The sequence below is a fragment of the Nyctibius grandis genome, chromosome 31, assembly GCF_013368605.1.
Source record: "Nyctibius grandis isolate bNycGra1 chromosome 31, bNycGra1.pri, whole genome shotgun sequence".
In the NCBI taxonomy this organism is placed as follows: Eukaryota; Metazoa; Chordata; class Aves; order Nyctibiiformes; family Nyctibiidae; genus Nyctibius; species Nyctibius grandis.
In genome coordinates this window covers 2,872,045-2,885,998 of record NC_090688.1, presented here as the reverse complement: position 1 = coordinate 2,885,998, position 13,954 = coordinate 2,872,045, and positions in this window count along the sequence as shown.

Genomic DNA, 13,954 nt, shown 5'->3' with positions numbered 1-13,954 from the left:
GAATCATTTCATAGAGTTGTTTAGGTTGGAAAAGACCCTGAAGATCATCGACTCCAACCACAAATAAAATAAAGATTAAAAATAGGCAGAGCCTGGCACTGCCACGAGCATCCCGGTGGTATCGGTGCCACCACCCGCCACCCAGGCAGGACCCGTGGTGGCGTGTGGCCCCCCCAGGGGCCGCTAATTGGTGGCAGCAGCGGGAAGCTTTGCCCTTAACGCTTGGGACTGATAATTAGAGGTGATGCTCCTGCTGCGCCCGGGGAAATCGCTGGTCCCCAGGCTCCCGTGAGCACTCGCCGTCAGTAATTACAGCCGTGTCCCAGTCCCATGTGGCCTCTCCCGGGGGTCCGGGGCTGGGGGAGCCCCTTCCCGGGCTGGGAGGGTGCAGCAGGGCCTGGCAAGTCCCCAGAGGGGTGACACTGGGGGAGCTCGGTCACGGTGTGGGGGGCAGCTTTGGGGTGGGGGGTGCAGCCCGATGGGAGATGAAGGGTGATGGGGCTGGGTGCTGATGGGTGTCCCCAGAGCAGGACACGGCCATATGAGATGCACCCTGACATCATCTTGTCACCATGCACTGGGGGGGACACTGGGGGCCTGTCCCCAACCCGGGGATTTAACCCCTTTGCCCCTGGTGCTCCTGCTGAGACACCCCCCCCCCCGCAGCTGCCCCTCCAAGGGGGCTTCACGGGTCCCCAGGGCCACGTCCCCGAGCAGGACAGTCGTCACCTCTGCCTGTGCCGATGGCAAGCTGGGCGCTCGGCGTGACCCCCTTACCCGAGCTCGTTAGAGGGGCAGCGACACTGAGCCCTGGGTGCTTAATTTGGGTCTGGGGGCTGCTGAAAGGGACCCCCAGTGTGGGGCAGCGTGCCATGCCGTGCCATGCCATGCCGTGCCGAGCCAAACCCAAGGCCCCGGGCACACTCCGGCTGTGCCAGCCGGGACAAAAGCAAATGTAGGTTAAGCACAAAGTGATGCTGCTGCACACGGAGCCCACTCAGCCGTACCGTACCGGGGGGGACGGGGCGGGTGTCCGTCGTGCCCTCAGGCTGCAATTAGCTAATTGCTCCCTATTCCCGCGCAGGGGCCAAGGGAGATGCTATTGTCATTCCCCTGCACTCTCCCTGTGCTAAAGCCACCCCTGGGGACACTGTCCCCTCCCCGCCTGCCCCCGTGCCCCACTGCAGCACCAGGGGATGCAGGCTGGAAGGAGGGGGAGCTTGTTGACCCCCAAAACCCACTGCCCCTTCCCCGATGTCACCTGCTGGGGATGATGGTGACGATGCTCTTCCTTAGCGCCAGGGATGGATCGTTCCCCCCATGTTTTGGGGGCTCCCTGCTGCACCCCGAGGCTTTGGGATCCTTCATGCCCAAATTGTCCCCAGCCCATCGAGTGGGAACCGGCAACATCCCACTCAGGTGGCACCTGGGGTGAATGTGGGAACCCGTGACATCAGCACAAGCCTGTGTGACAAATGACATCATCAGCCACGGAGGGCCCTAGTTATGTCACCTCGCCGGGCAGAGGGACCCCCCGCCTTTTGGGTGACGGCAGCGAGGACCCCTCTGCCACCCCGGCGTGTGCCAGGACCCCCGCGCTGGCCCAGGGCAGCAGAGGACTGTTCTCCTCCACGCTGCCACCCCTGGGGCTCGCGTGACGGCCTCACCCGCCGTGCACGTTGGTGACCCAAAGCCCACCAGGTTTCACCCCAAAACTGGTGGGTGTCACCGTGGGGCTCATCCTGGCACGGTGGGACGGGCAGCTGGTGGTTGCCCATCTGGCACAGCCACCTGCCAAGATCCCACGGCCGGAGGGGTGCAGGTTTGCTCCCCAAACCCACCCCCACCGTACCGGTCCCACGGCATCGCCGGGATCCGGGCTGGGAGCAGTTTGCTCGCTCTTTCGGAGCAGATGATTTAATTTTGGTCCTAATCCCTGCCAGCCCCAGGCTCACTCACCCGCGCCGCTGGCGGCAGAGATTTCCCATCCCTAATTAAAGCTCGGCGCGTGCGGCGGCGGTTCCCCGCGGATGCTTCCCTCGCCTCCCCCTTTCCCGTCAAGATCAAGGGGATAAACCAACGTTACCGGGACCGTTAACGGTAAGGGGAGCGGTGACAAGCCCTGAGCCGGCAGCAGCGGCCTCTCCATGGGCGAATCCCCCCACCGAGCGCTGCCTCGGGGTCTGCGAGACAGCAGCGGGAGCTCGGGGTCATGACACGAGTTGCCCAGGTCTCAGCCCAGCGCTGAGCCCCATCCGTGGCCTCGCTGGGTGCGTGGTGTCACCGGACAGCCGGCTCCCTTGGCCGAGTGTCCCCAGGCCCCAAGACCGGCAGGAGGGGAAGGTTTTTGGGTGGTCCCACCGCCACCATCCCGTTCCCCACCTGCACCCCGAAACAAACCCCTCGTGGCCCAGAGCACCCCGCTGACCACCCGGGCTGGCACCCAGCCGAGGGAGCTCCGGGCAGCCCTGCCTGCACCCACCGAGACCCCAAAGTCCAGGCGCTGGCACTCGCTGCCAACCAGCTGCCCCAGCACCGCGGCACCAGCCGGGCTTTGGCAAGGGGGGGAGGCATGGCACCCCAAAAACCCCCCCGGAGCACCACGGGGTTATTTCTGAGGCCTGGCAGGGGGGATGCGTGCTGCAGGCAGGGATGGTGCAGGCAGGGATGGTGCAGGCAGGGATGCATGACCCAGTACAGCATGGCTGTGCTGGACTGGCACCAGTTACCAGCACCCAGCACCAGCACCCAGCACCCATCCGTGCAGCTCCTCCACCTGCCCCCGCCCCGCGGCACACAGGGCAGAGGTGTATTAACACGCGGCTTTGATGAATTATTTATAAGGCAGATGACCTCATTCGTTCAGATTGATTTTCCTCCGTGTCACTCCAATTCCATCGTGCTCCTGGAACCGGCGGGGAGGTGGCACATCAGGTACCGACCGTGGGGACTGCTCCGCTCTCAGCAGAGCCAAGGGCTCTTTGCCAGCTCAGGAATTATTATTAATATTATTATTATAATTGTTAATATTTTCATCATTATCATTATAATAAAGAATATAAAATAAATATAAATACATTATTATAATAGAAATACAGACGATACACATATAAATATGTGCTGTCACCTCCGTGGAGTGTCCCCAGGCAGGAGGGTGGGAGGTGGCAGCCTGGCTGCTCTCCGTCACCCGTTGCCTTAAGGACGAGGGCTACAAGGGCACCATCAGGTTAAAAGCAGAGATATATGGAGCTATAGGTATATTTAAAAAGAATCTGTGTTCAACCAGATGCTTGAGTTTATTAGAAATATATATATTAAAAATAATATATATGTATAAAAGTCTGTGTGTGTGTGTGTGTGTGTATATAAATATATACATGTCAGGAGGGAAAGGCTGAGCTGGGGGATGTGACAGACATTGGCACGCTGCAGGAGGTGACAGAGCCGTGCTGGTGGTACCCCTGGTGCTGCTGGTGCTGGCCTCCCGTGGGAGGGCACCGTCCCCGTGGCCCCATCGCCCTCCCTGCTGACCCAGCACCCCTCCAGCTGAGCATCCCTCGGGCTGAGCACCCCTCCAGCTGAGCATCCCTTCTGATGAGCATCCCTCCTGATGAGCATCCCTCCAGCTGAGCATCCCTTGAGCTGAGCATCCCTTGGGCCGAGCTTCCCTCTGCCCGAGCATCCCCTCAGCCGAGCATCCCTCTGCCAGAGCATCCCTGGGGCCGAGCATCCCTCCAGCCGAGCAGCCAGCCCTGGCTGATGGCGGATTCCCTTAACGAACCTGCCGATACCCCAAATCCCCCCGCTCCGGCGGTGCCTAACGAAGCGGGGCCCGCAGTGGGCCAGCGGGGCGGCTGCCCATCGCTATTGTCGCCTGACAATGGGAAGCGCCCAGCCCCGCTCCCCGAGAGCGCCATTAGCCCGAATATTTGCTTCCCGTCTCCAGGGTGACGGGGTTGCCAGCGCTCACCCACATCCCTCCTTTGATCATTTTCCTCTTGATCTTCAGCGCGCCGCTTCCCTGCGCTCCTCCCCAGCTCCCTTCCTCGCGGGGATGCGGGAGCTGGCGGCAGCCGGGCGCGGGGATGCTGCGGTGGGGAAGAAGGCAGGGCTGGGGGTGATGGAGATGAGGGGTGGGGGATGAAGGCAGGGGTGGGGGTGATGGAGATGAGGACCAGGGGATGAAGGCAGGGGTGGGGGTGATGGAGATGAGGACCAGGGGATGAAGGCTTGATTGGGGATGATGGAGATGAGGGCCAGGGGATGAAGGCAGAGCTGGGGATGATGGAGATGAGGGGTGGGGGATGAAGGCAGGGGTGGGGGTGATGGAGATGGGGGCCAGGGGATGAAGGCAGGGCTGGGGGTGATGGAGATGGGGGCCAGGGGATGAAGGCAGAGCTGGGGATGATGGAGATGGGGGCCAGGGGATGAAGGCTTGATTGGGGGTGATGTAGATTGGGGTTGGGGGATGAAGGCTGTGGGTGATGGACATTCTCCCTGGGGAGGGCTGATGGGGAGCGCAGGGAATACCTGCATCCTCCAGCAAAGGGTCTGTAGGCGAGCAGCTTCCTTTTGCTGCACCTCCCATTTTTCCCCCTTTTGGCCCATTTTCATCCTGCCTCACCTACGGAGGCTGCAACCAGGAGACATGTCTGTGATCCTGCCCTCTCAGGGACAGATCGGTCGGTTGCAGAGTCAAGCACCTGATGCAAACCCCGTGACCACAGCCACCATCTCCCCATGACCACAACCATCTCCTCATGACCACAGCCACCATCTCCCCATGGCCACAACCATCTCCTCATGACCACAGACACCATCTCCCCATGGCCACAACCATTTCCCCATGGCCACAACCATCTCCCCATGACCACAGCCACCATTTCCCCATGGCCACAACCACCTCCCCATGGACACAACCATCTCCCCATGACCACAACCATCTTTCCATGACCACAACCACCATCTCCCCATGACCACAACCATCTCCCCATGGCCACAACCATCTCCCCGTGGCCACAACCATCTCCCCATGACCACAACTATCTCCCCATGACCACAACCACCATCTCCGCATGACCACAACCATCTTCCCATGACCACAACCATCTCCCCATGACCACAGCCACCATCTCCCCATGTACATGCAGGGCAGTTCAATGACCACGGACAGGAGACACTTATCAGTGGGACCACGCTCCCTCCGCCGTGCCAGGACAGCGATACCCGGCCTGGCATCATGGCAGAAGCTCCGGGGAGGATTGATCCAGCTTCTCCTGCTCCTTCCCTCCCTCCTACGCACCCTTCCTGGAACAGGTTTTTCCCAGCCTGGGGAGTCAAGCGGAGCCGCCGGCAGCCAAGGGCTTGTTTCCATCCTCCCAAAACTTGCCCGGGTCCAACACCGGTTCTCAGGGAGGAGAATGGAGCTGGGAAACTTCCCCCAGAAAAAAGGGAATTTTGGAGCCAGATGGGATCAACTCCAAAACCTCCAGGGATCTGGCAGCGGCAGGGGAGGGAGCGATGGTGCCGAGCGATTTCTCAGCAGCCTTTTTAAAAAAACAAAGCGAAATCTTCGCCAGAAAATGTTATTTCAATCGCTTGGGCAACCGCGAGTGCTTTGTGTTGGGAAGTGGACCCAAATATAAAGGAGATGGGGAAGGAAAAAAGCCTGGCCCAGCTCCCCCCTCCCCAGCTTCCCAGTCCAGGGTGGGGGGGAGCCATTGGGGTCCCGTGCGGAGCCCAGGGATGGTGCTGTGGGGTGGGAGCGAAGGCACCCAGAGATCCCCCAGGAGCCGGGATGGAGCCGTGGTGAGGAGTGTTGGGGTTTGGCAGCCAGCACAGCTGGATCTTCACCCCTACGTTATCCCCAGCTGTGGGACCAGGAGGGGTGTTGTCATGAACCAGGAAGGACCAGGAGGGACATCGTTGTGGGGCCAGGAGGGATCAGGAGGGACAAGGAGGGACATCACTGTGGGGCCAGGAGGGACCAAGAGGGATGTTGTCATGGACCAGGAAGGACGTCGTTGTGGGCCCAGGAGGGACATGGTTGCAGGACCAGGAGGGATGTTGTTGCATGGGGCCAGGAGGGATCAGGAGGGACAAAGAGGGACATCACTGTGGGGCCAGGAGGGACCAGGAGGGACCAAAGGGGACCAGGATGGACCATCATCAGCGGGCCAGGACAGACCAAGGGGGCATCATTGCTCAGGGCCAGGAGAGACATTGTTGTGTGGGACCAGGAGGGACATCATTGCAGGGCCAGGAGGGACCATGAGGGACATCACTGGAGAACCAGGAGGGACATCACTGTAGGGCCAGGAGGGACCAGGAGAACCTGAAGGGACCATTTAGGGACAAGGCTCCAGGACCAGGAGAGATATCATCAGAGCACCAGAAGACACCAGAAGGGCCATCAACACCGAGCTGGGTGGGTCCAGGAGGGACATTGTCACCAGGTGGGAGCACCTGAGGACATCGAAGCAGCTCGGGTGGTGGGAAGGGCCGTGGCCGGGTGGCCAGCAGAGACGTGCTCACCCACACTTCGCTGCCTGACGGTGATTAAGTTGCTTCCCAGCATTATGGTCCCTCGGGGAGGTGTTAAACAGCTGCTAATAAAGACGGATGGTTCTGAAGTGACGTCTCCGGAGCTTTTCCATCCATTGAATTTCGGGAAAAGCCACCGAGGTGCCCGGAGCCACCAGCCAGAGCAGCAGCACCCTTGTGCCGGCCACCCACCCCGTGCCGCTGGCTGTGCCCTTGGGGCGAGCTGCCCATGGCAGGGGGGGCTGGGGCAGGTTTTGGGGGGCTCGGAGGATGGCTGTGAGCTGGGGGGAGGAGAAGGGGGACCCGGAGGGTTTCGAGGTGGGGAGAAATGGGGAGGGAAGGAGACACCCGGCAGCAACCGGCCATTAAAATTCATGAAACCCGTTAAAAAGCAGAACGCGGCTGCTGCTCACAAAGCCGACGGGGGAGGTGGCAGCAGCTCCGGACATCTGCAACCACGGGGCTCGGGTCCCCGGGCGAGCTCCGTCCCGGTGACACGGGAACGAAGGGCGCTTCGTTAGTGCCCACCGCTGTCGGGCAGAGGGGAGGGATGGAGGCACCAACCCCCAGCTCCAGGCACAGCCACCCCTTCCCCGCGCAGGGAACCCCCCCCCCCAAACCTCCTGTCGCTCCCGTGACGGTGATTCGCATCTTAAAGCTCATTTATTTTCCCTTTCCCGTATATTTTTAGCCCCCCCCGCCCCACGCACGCAACCCCCCTCCCAGCTGCCTGCGAGCGGGTTTAACAAGCCCCGGCGCGTTTCCCTCGCCGTAATTAGGAACGTTTCTGCAGGCAAATGGCAGTCGGGGAGTGGAAGTGGCATTTCCTTAATTAAAACAATTAATTAGGGTGGGGTGAGAGGGAAGATAAAACATCCTGCCCTATAGAAACGGCTCTCGGAGCAGCCGGTCCCTACGGTGGTGCCAGGGCTGTGGCTTCCTCTGGGTGTCCCTTTGGGTGCCCACCCAAGGTGCTGCCCCAATTGCTGAGCACCCCAGGGTGCCCCTCGGACCCTGATCTCAGCTCCTTGGGCTGCAGGGACTGGCTGCGTGTCCCAAAATGTCACTGTCCCCGCGCTGGCCGGGCCCCAGCCGGAGCATCCCGGTGATGCCACCCCGGTTCCTCGCCCGGGTATAAATATCCGCGTGTTACTTAGCGACTAATTGCAGAGAGCGCAACAGCGAGGGAAGGGGATGCCAGCCCCTAATGAGGATCTGGAATCACAAGCTGCTAATTACCCCCGTGCTGAGCTGCTGTTTCACTCCTGCTGGGGTCTGGCTGAGCAGCCAAGCCGTACGGCTCCCACCCGCATCCCGCACGGCATCCCCGGGCACCACCGCCCCGGGATCCTTGTGCCAAGGGGGTTTGGGGCACGTGGGAGGCCAAATCCGAAGGTTTTCCCATATGGATGCTGGCTCTGAGGGCAGGCGCCTTCCGGCACCCGCATCCCAGGATGCTCCTGGTGCTGCCGTGGACCTGGACGCATCCCTTTGGGCGATTGGCCTTGGCATTGGCCTTGGCATTGGCATTGGTGAGTGCAGCAGAGGCAGCTCCATGGCCGGGGAGATGCAGGGCGGCACGTTGGCACCCCAGGAGCTTGTCCGTGTGTCCGGCAGCAGGACCCACAGCCATAGGGGCTGAACTGCTCCTGCTGCTGCCCATTGCGGGGTGCCGGGGAGCGGTGGGTGTGCGCCTGGGTACGGGCGCGTGTGGGGTGTCTGCGTGTACGTGGGTGCGCGCACACATGCAGACACGGTGTGGGGGTGTTTTAAATCAAGACACGTCCACGTGCAAGACTGGCAGCCCCAGGCTGATGGAACCCTCTGGCAACGCCGACCCTTGTCTCTCTCCCTGAACCTCTCCATCCCCTGGTTTGATCCGGGGCCGTTTCCTTCACCCCAGAAGCACCAACACCCCTCGATTCCCCCTGGCTCCCCGCAGGATGAGGCTCTGGCGCTCCCAGCACGGGCAGCCCCGCTCACGGAGCCCCGTTACCCTCGGGCTGAACCCCCGTGGTACCTGGCGCATCCCCAGCGCCGGCACCGCCTTTTTCTGGGGCAAGATGGGCAGAATTGGGGGCACCCAGGAGCATCCCTCCGGGCTCAGCATCTCTCGGCGCGGGGGGGACACACTATTATTTCTAGGCTCTGGGCGCAGCGTGGATGGGGGAAGCAGGGCCCGGGGTAAATATTTCCCGGGGCTGGTGCCTTCAGAGGATTTACAGCTTCAAAGCCTCAGCCTCAAAGCCTGCAAATATCTTTTCATCATTTCAGTCGCGGTCTAATTACCCGGCTGGCCGCCGGCGCTGGCCGCCTCTCCCAGGTACGGCCTCCCTTTAATAGCTGGGATTTATTATTTAAATGTCATTATTCAGCTCCTGGTTCCCACTGGGGGCTCGGAGGGTGCCCGTGGAGTGCAAGAAGGTCTGCACCCCAACACCTGAGCCCCCTGAACCGCCAGCACCCGGCGTTCACGCTCTCAGCCGTAATGAGTTATTAATTAAAAGCAAGGTATCATTCCCCGCTTCATCTTCGGTGTAATTAGATCGCGGGGATGCCGGGAAGCGGCGATGGCTGATGCTCACCGGAGGGGGGTGAAGGGAACCGGAGCCGTCGCTGCCCAACCAGCGCATCCCACCGCGGGTGCTCCCTGGGTCCCTGCAAAATTCGGGGGGTTCTGAATAACGACATTTAAATAATAAATCCCAGCTGTCAGAGGGAGGCCGGACCTCCCGTACGTGGCTCTGAGGGACCAGCTCACACTGGTGAGCCTCCGTGCCAGTGATTTACAGCGGGCACCGACCCCGGGGCTGCATGCCGTGATGGATGCGGGGAGCGCCCGTTAATTATTCGCTTTGGATTGATGAGAAATCGCTAACGATGGCAGCCGGCTCACCTCAGTGGTGGGGATGCCAGGGGGGTCAGCGCCGGCTGTGCCGCTTCCCCGGCGTTTCGGAGGGGCTGCCTGTCCCCGCAGCCGCCTCAGCTGGGAGGATAATTTATGGTTTAGTATCAGCGCCGCTGATCTTGGAGCCTTTCCAGCCTCCTCTTCCCTCTCCCCGCACCGCTTTTCCTCGAAAGCCGCCTTCCCAGGATGGGATTCAGCTCCTTGTCGGGCCATCGTGGCCCCCGGCATCCCCAGCCGTGCCACCCCTCGGGGGCCTGGATCCTGCTTGTGATGAAGTCATGCATGTGCTGAGCTGTGACAGGGCTCAGCAGGTCTCTGGCACGGGCTGAGCCGGTTCCTGCTCCCGTTTAAGGATGCTCCGGTTGCTCCAGCCGCGTGGGCAGCGCAGGACAGCACCATCCCCGCGGTGTGGGACCCCTCTCCAACCCCCTGGACCCCACTGGGGACCTGCACCCACCCAGGAGCCCCATGGGATGTGGGCACCCCAGCACCCATGTGCAGGGCGTGATTTTAAGGTGCCAAATTGCTTTTTAGTCGTTAAATTGTGCCGTGAAATGGGGCGTGGGGTCTGGCAGGCGAAGGTCAGCGACAGGCAGTGATGTCCCTGCGGCTGGGGAAATGGCCCCGATGCCACCTGCAGGCTCCGGTTTTGGGGAGATTTCGGTGGATTTTGGTGTTTTCTTGGTGGTTGTGTCCTCAGGGAGCTCTGTGCGGCTGGAGGAGAGGAGAGGCAGAGATGGGAGCAGGCAGCTAAAATAGGCAGAGCCTCGGGGATGCGGCGCCTCGGCGGTGCCCAGAGGCCACGGTGATGGGCGCTGGGCAGGTGACGCTGCCAGAGAGCCCGGTGACCGCCGCGGCGTGGGCAGGGTTAAGGCAGCGGCTGCAGGCAGAGCCTTGCCAGGGGGATTAGCCATGTCCCACCGGCGCAGGCAATTCCCTGCCTTGTCCATCGATCCCTCCGAGGTGTTAAGAGAGGCTGGAGCATCGATCGGGAGCGGCAGCGAGGCCGAAGGCTTCCCCGGGGCAGCGGGAGGCAGGATCCGGCCTTGAGGGCTGGAAACCAAGGCGGGGAGCATTCCAGAGAGGTGCTGGACCCCCCCCCTCCCCAAATCACAGCTATCCCTTTGGGGACAAAGCTTGCAGGGTTGGGGACACGCAGCGGCGCGATGCTCGGCCATGGGAACGGCCGACGAAATACCCTGCCAGGCGCCCGCCTTGGCACTGCGCCGCTCGCTGGACCGTGTCCCGGGCGCTCGCGGTGACAGACGGGGACGTTAAACAAGCCACGGGCTGGTGCCCAAAGCAACCAGCCCCTCTGCGCCTGTGGCACCTGGGGTGGGTTTATCTCCCTGGGATGCGGGTACCGGAGCGTTCCCCCCGTCTCGTGGCGTTGGGCACCGCACCCCCGGCCTGGCGATAACACAGCGATAAGAAAAAAATCTCAGGATTCCATTTTCCTGCGAAGAAAGGAAGGGCGAAAGACAAAAGAGGCCGTTTACCAACCGGTTGGCAGCGCAGGGAAAATTGCTATCGAGGTAAAAAATCACAGATGAAGGGAAGGAAAGAGCTGACCTCAACTCCAGCCCTCGCAGGGGGAGGAAGGGCAGGATTTTCACCATTTAATTGGGGTGGTTTTAACCACTGAAGGCGGTTTGTTTGCTCCGCTTCAAAGCTGGGAGCGCGTCTTTTTTTTTACCGACTGGCTGGAATAATAGCATAAATAAATAATAATTTTAAAAAGCAGCTTCTTCGCTCTGATTTTAGTGAAGTTGGTGGTTGTTTGAGGAATAGAGCCCTGTGCGTGTCCCCGGCTCCTGGGGTTTTATCCTCTAGGAGGGTGGATATTAGAGCTTTGGGATTGGGCTGAAAGCTGGAAAATAGCTGATGGAGGGGGAAAAAACCCCAAATAAATTGGAGGATGAGTTCAGCAGCTTGCTCCGAGTTTGTGCCTTGATTTTGGGGAAAATTCATGCAATTTCTTTTCTCTCCTGGCTGTGGGAAGGGGTTTCCCCCCCTCTCAGGTCTTGTCTCCGCAGCGGGTATTGCCTGAGCTGCCTTGGGGTGGGAGGAAAACGCTTTGGCTTCGGCTGTGGCGAGCGCTGGCGTCAGCCACGCTTGAGAGGAACAGCACAATCGCCGCCGCGGCCGGCTCTGCCCCGGCAAGAGCCGCTCTGGGGGGCTGGTGGCACCCACACTGGCTGCCTGCCACGGGGGCAGCCCGGCTGGGGGGGGCTGGTGCCAGTGGTTGGGTTTGGGGGGGGTCCGTTGGGCACGGTGAGTTGGGGAAACTGAGGCACGGGGTGGGAGAGAGGGGACACAGGGCAAGGGTGAGGGGGGTGCGATGGTGGAGGGTGGATGGGGGGGGGACATGCTTCATCACCACATCACCACGCTATGGCCACGGCGGGCAAATCCCCCCCTGCCCACCCTAAAAGCCTTCACCCTGCTCCTCTTCCTCAGCAGGATACGGGAACCCAAAGGGGTTTTTATCCTTGTGGGGAGAAAGGGGGAAAAGCTGGGGAGGAACGAGGGCGGGCAGCAGCTCTTCCGAGGAAAAGGAGGTGATGGGCACCTCCTTGGGCCCCCCCAGCATCGTTTCATCGCCAGAGGGAGGGAGGAGAACAGAAAGTCTCTGGGCTGGAAAAAGGAGGTTGGGAAAGTCACCGGCTCTGGATGGAAACGGAGCAGGAGAGAGCTGAAGGGGAGGTTAAAAATAGCCCCGGCTCAGTGGGGGAGTGGGGGGGACATGGGGACAGGCTGGGGTGTGGGGACGGCTGGGAGGGAATGGGGCAGGGGAACAGCTGGATTGGGAGAGACTTGGCTCCCGGGAGCACATCTGGATGGGGGAGCCCTGGGGTGGCAATGGGAACAGCTGGGATGGGGTCATGGGGGGGCACAGCTGGATGGGAGAGCCCTGGGGTGGCAATGGGAACAGCTGAGATGGGGACATGGGGGGCAACAGCTGGATGGGAGAGCCTTGGGGTGTCAATGGGAACAGCTGGATTTGGCCTTGAGGAACAGCTGGATGGGAGAGCCCAGCAATGGCCACAGCTGGGTGAGGCTCACGGGGAGAAGGGGTGGCCCTGGCCGTCACCAGGCCAAGCCGGGTCCCCAAGGGGCGAGAGGGACTCGGTTCCTTCCCAGCCACCCCCAGAGCAGCCACGGAGGGTTTTTCTCTTTCGGGATGAACTCGATGAAGTTCCCACTCGTCTCCCGGAGCAGGAGACGGCAGCGGGGTGGCAGGAACGAGGTCATTAAAGCAGAAAGAAAAATACATTAGAAATGTTCAACTGCTCAGTCTAGCCTGAAATGTGCTTAAATCAGCCCCGAGTAAACAATGAGACGGGATTAATCATAATTAGTTTTCATTAGAAAGGTGGCATCACCCTCCCCAGCTCCCCGGGGGCTGCTCCCTGCCTCGTGGGGGATCCAGGGATCACCGGCCGGATCCAGCCCCAGGCAGGCGGGTGCCAACGTCCTTCCCGAGCCCGGAGGCTGCGGGAACCGCGGTATCTCCGCCGAGGCAGCAGCAGAGCAGCCGGAGCAGCCGGAGCTTCAAAGGGAACCTGCAAATCCGGCGTATGCAAAACCCCGACCAGCACCGCAGAGGGACGGGGAAGTGGCGTGTCGGCCTGTGCCAGCGTGTGGTGGCTGCGGCACGGGGCAGCGCTGGGCCTTGGGGTGATGCTCAGCCTCGGGGTGATGCTCTGCTCGGGGCAATACTTGGCTCCAGGATGATGCTCAGCCCCAGGATGATGCTCAGCCCCAGGGTGATGCTCAGCACCAGGGTGATGCTCTGTTCGGGGTGATGCTCAGCCCCAGGATGATGCTCAGCCCTAAGGTGATGCTCAGCCCCAGGACAATGCTCAGCCCCAGGATGATGCTCAGCCCCAGGATGATGCTCTGCTCGGGGCAATGCTTGGCTCCAGGATGGTGCTCAGCCCTGGGGTGATGCTCGGCCTTGAGCTGATGCTTGGCTGTAGGATGATGCTCAGCACCAGGATAATGCTCTGCTTGGGGTGATGCTTGACCATGAGGTGATGCTCAGCCCCAGGATGATGCTCTGCTTGGGGCAATGCTTGGCTGTAGGATGATGCTCAGCCCCAGGATGATGCTCAGCCTCGGGGTGATGCTCAGCCCCAGGATGATGCTCACCCCCGCGGTGATGCTCAGCCCCAGGATGATGCTCTGCTCGGGGTGATGCTTGGCTCCAGGATGGTGCTCAGCCCTGGGGTGATGCTCAGCCTCGAGCTGATGCTTGGCTGTAGGATGATGCTCAGCACCAGGATGATGCTCGACCTTGGGGTGATGCTTGGTCCCAGGATGATGCTCAGCCCCAGGATGATGCTCTGCTTGGGGTGATGCTCAGCCCCAGGGTGATGCTCTGCTTGGGGCGATGCTTGGCTCCAGGATGGTGCTCGGCTCCAGGATGATGCTCAGCACCAGGATGATGCTCAGCCTCGGGGTGATGCTCGACCACGGGGTGATGCTCAGCCTTGGGGC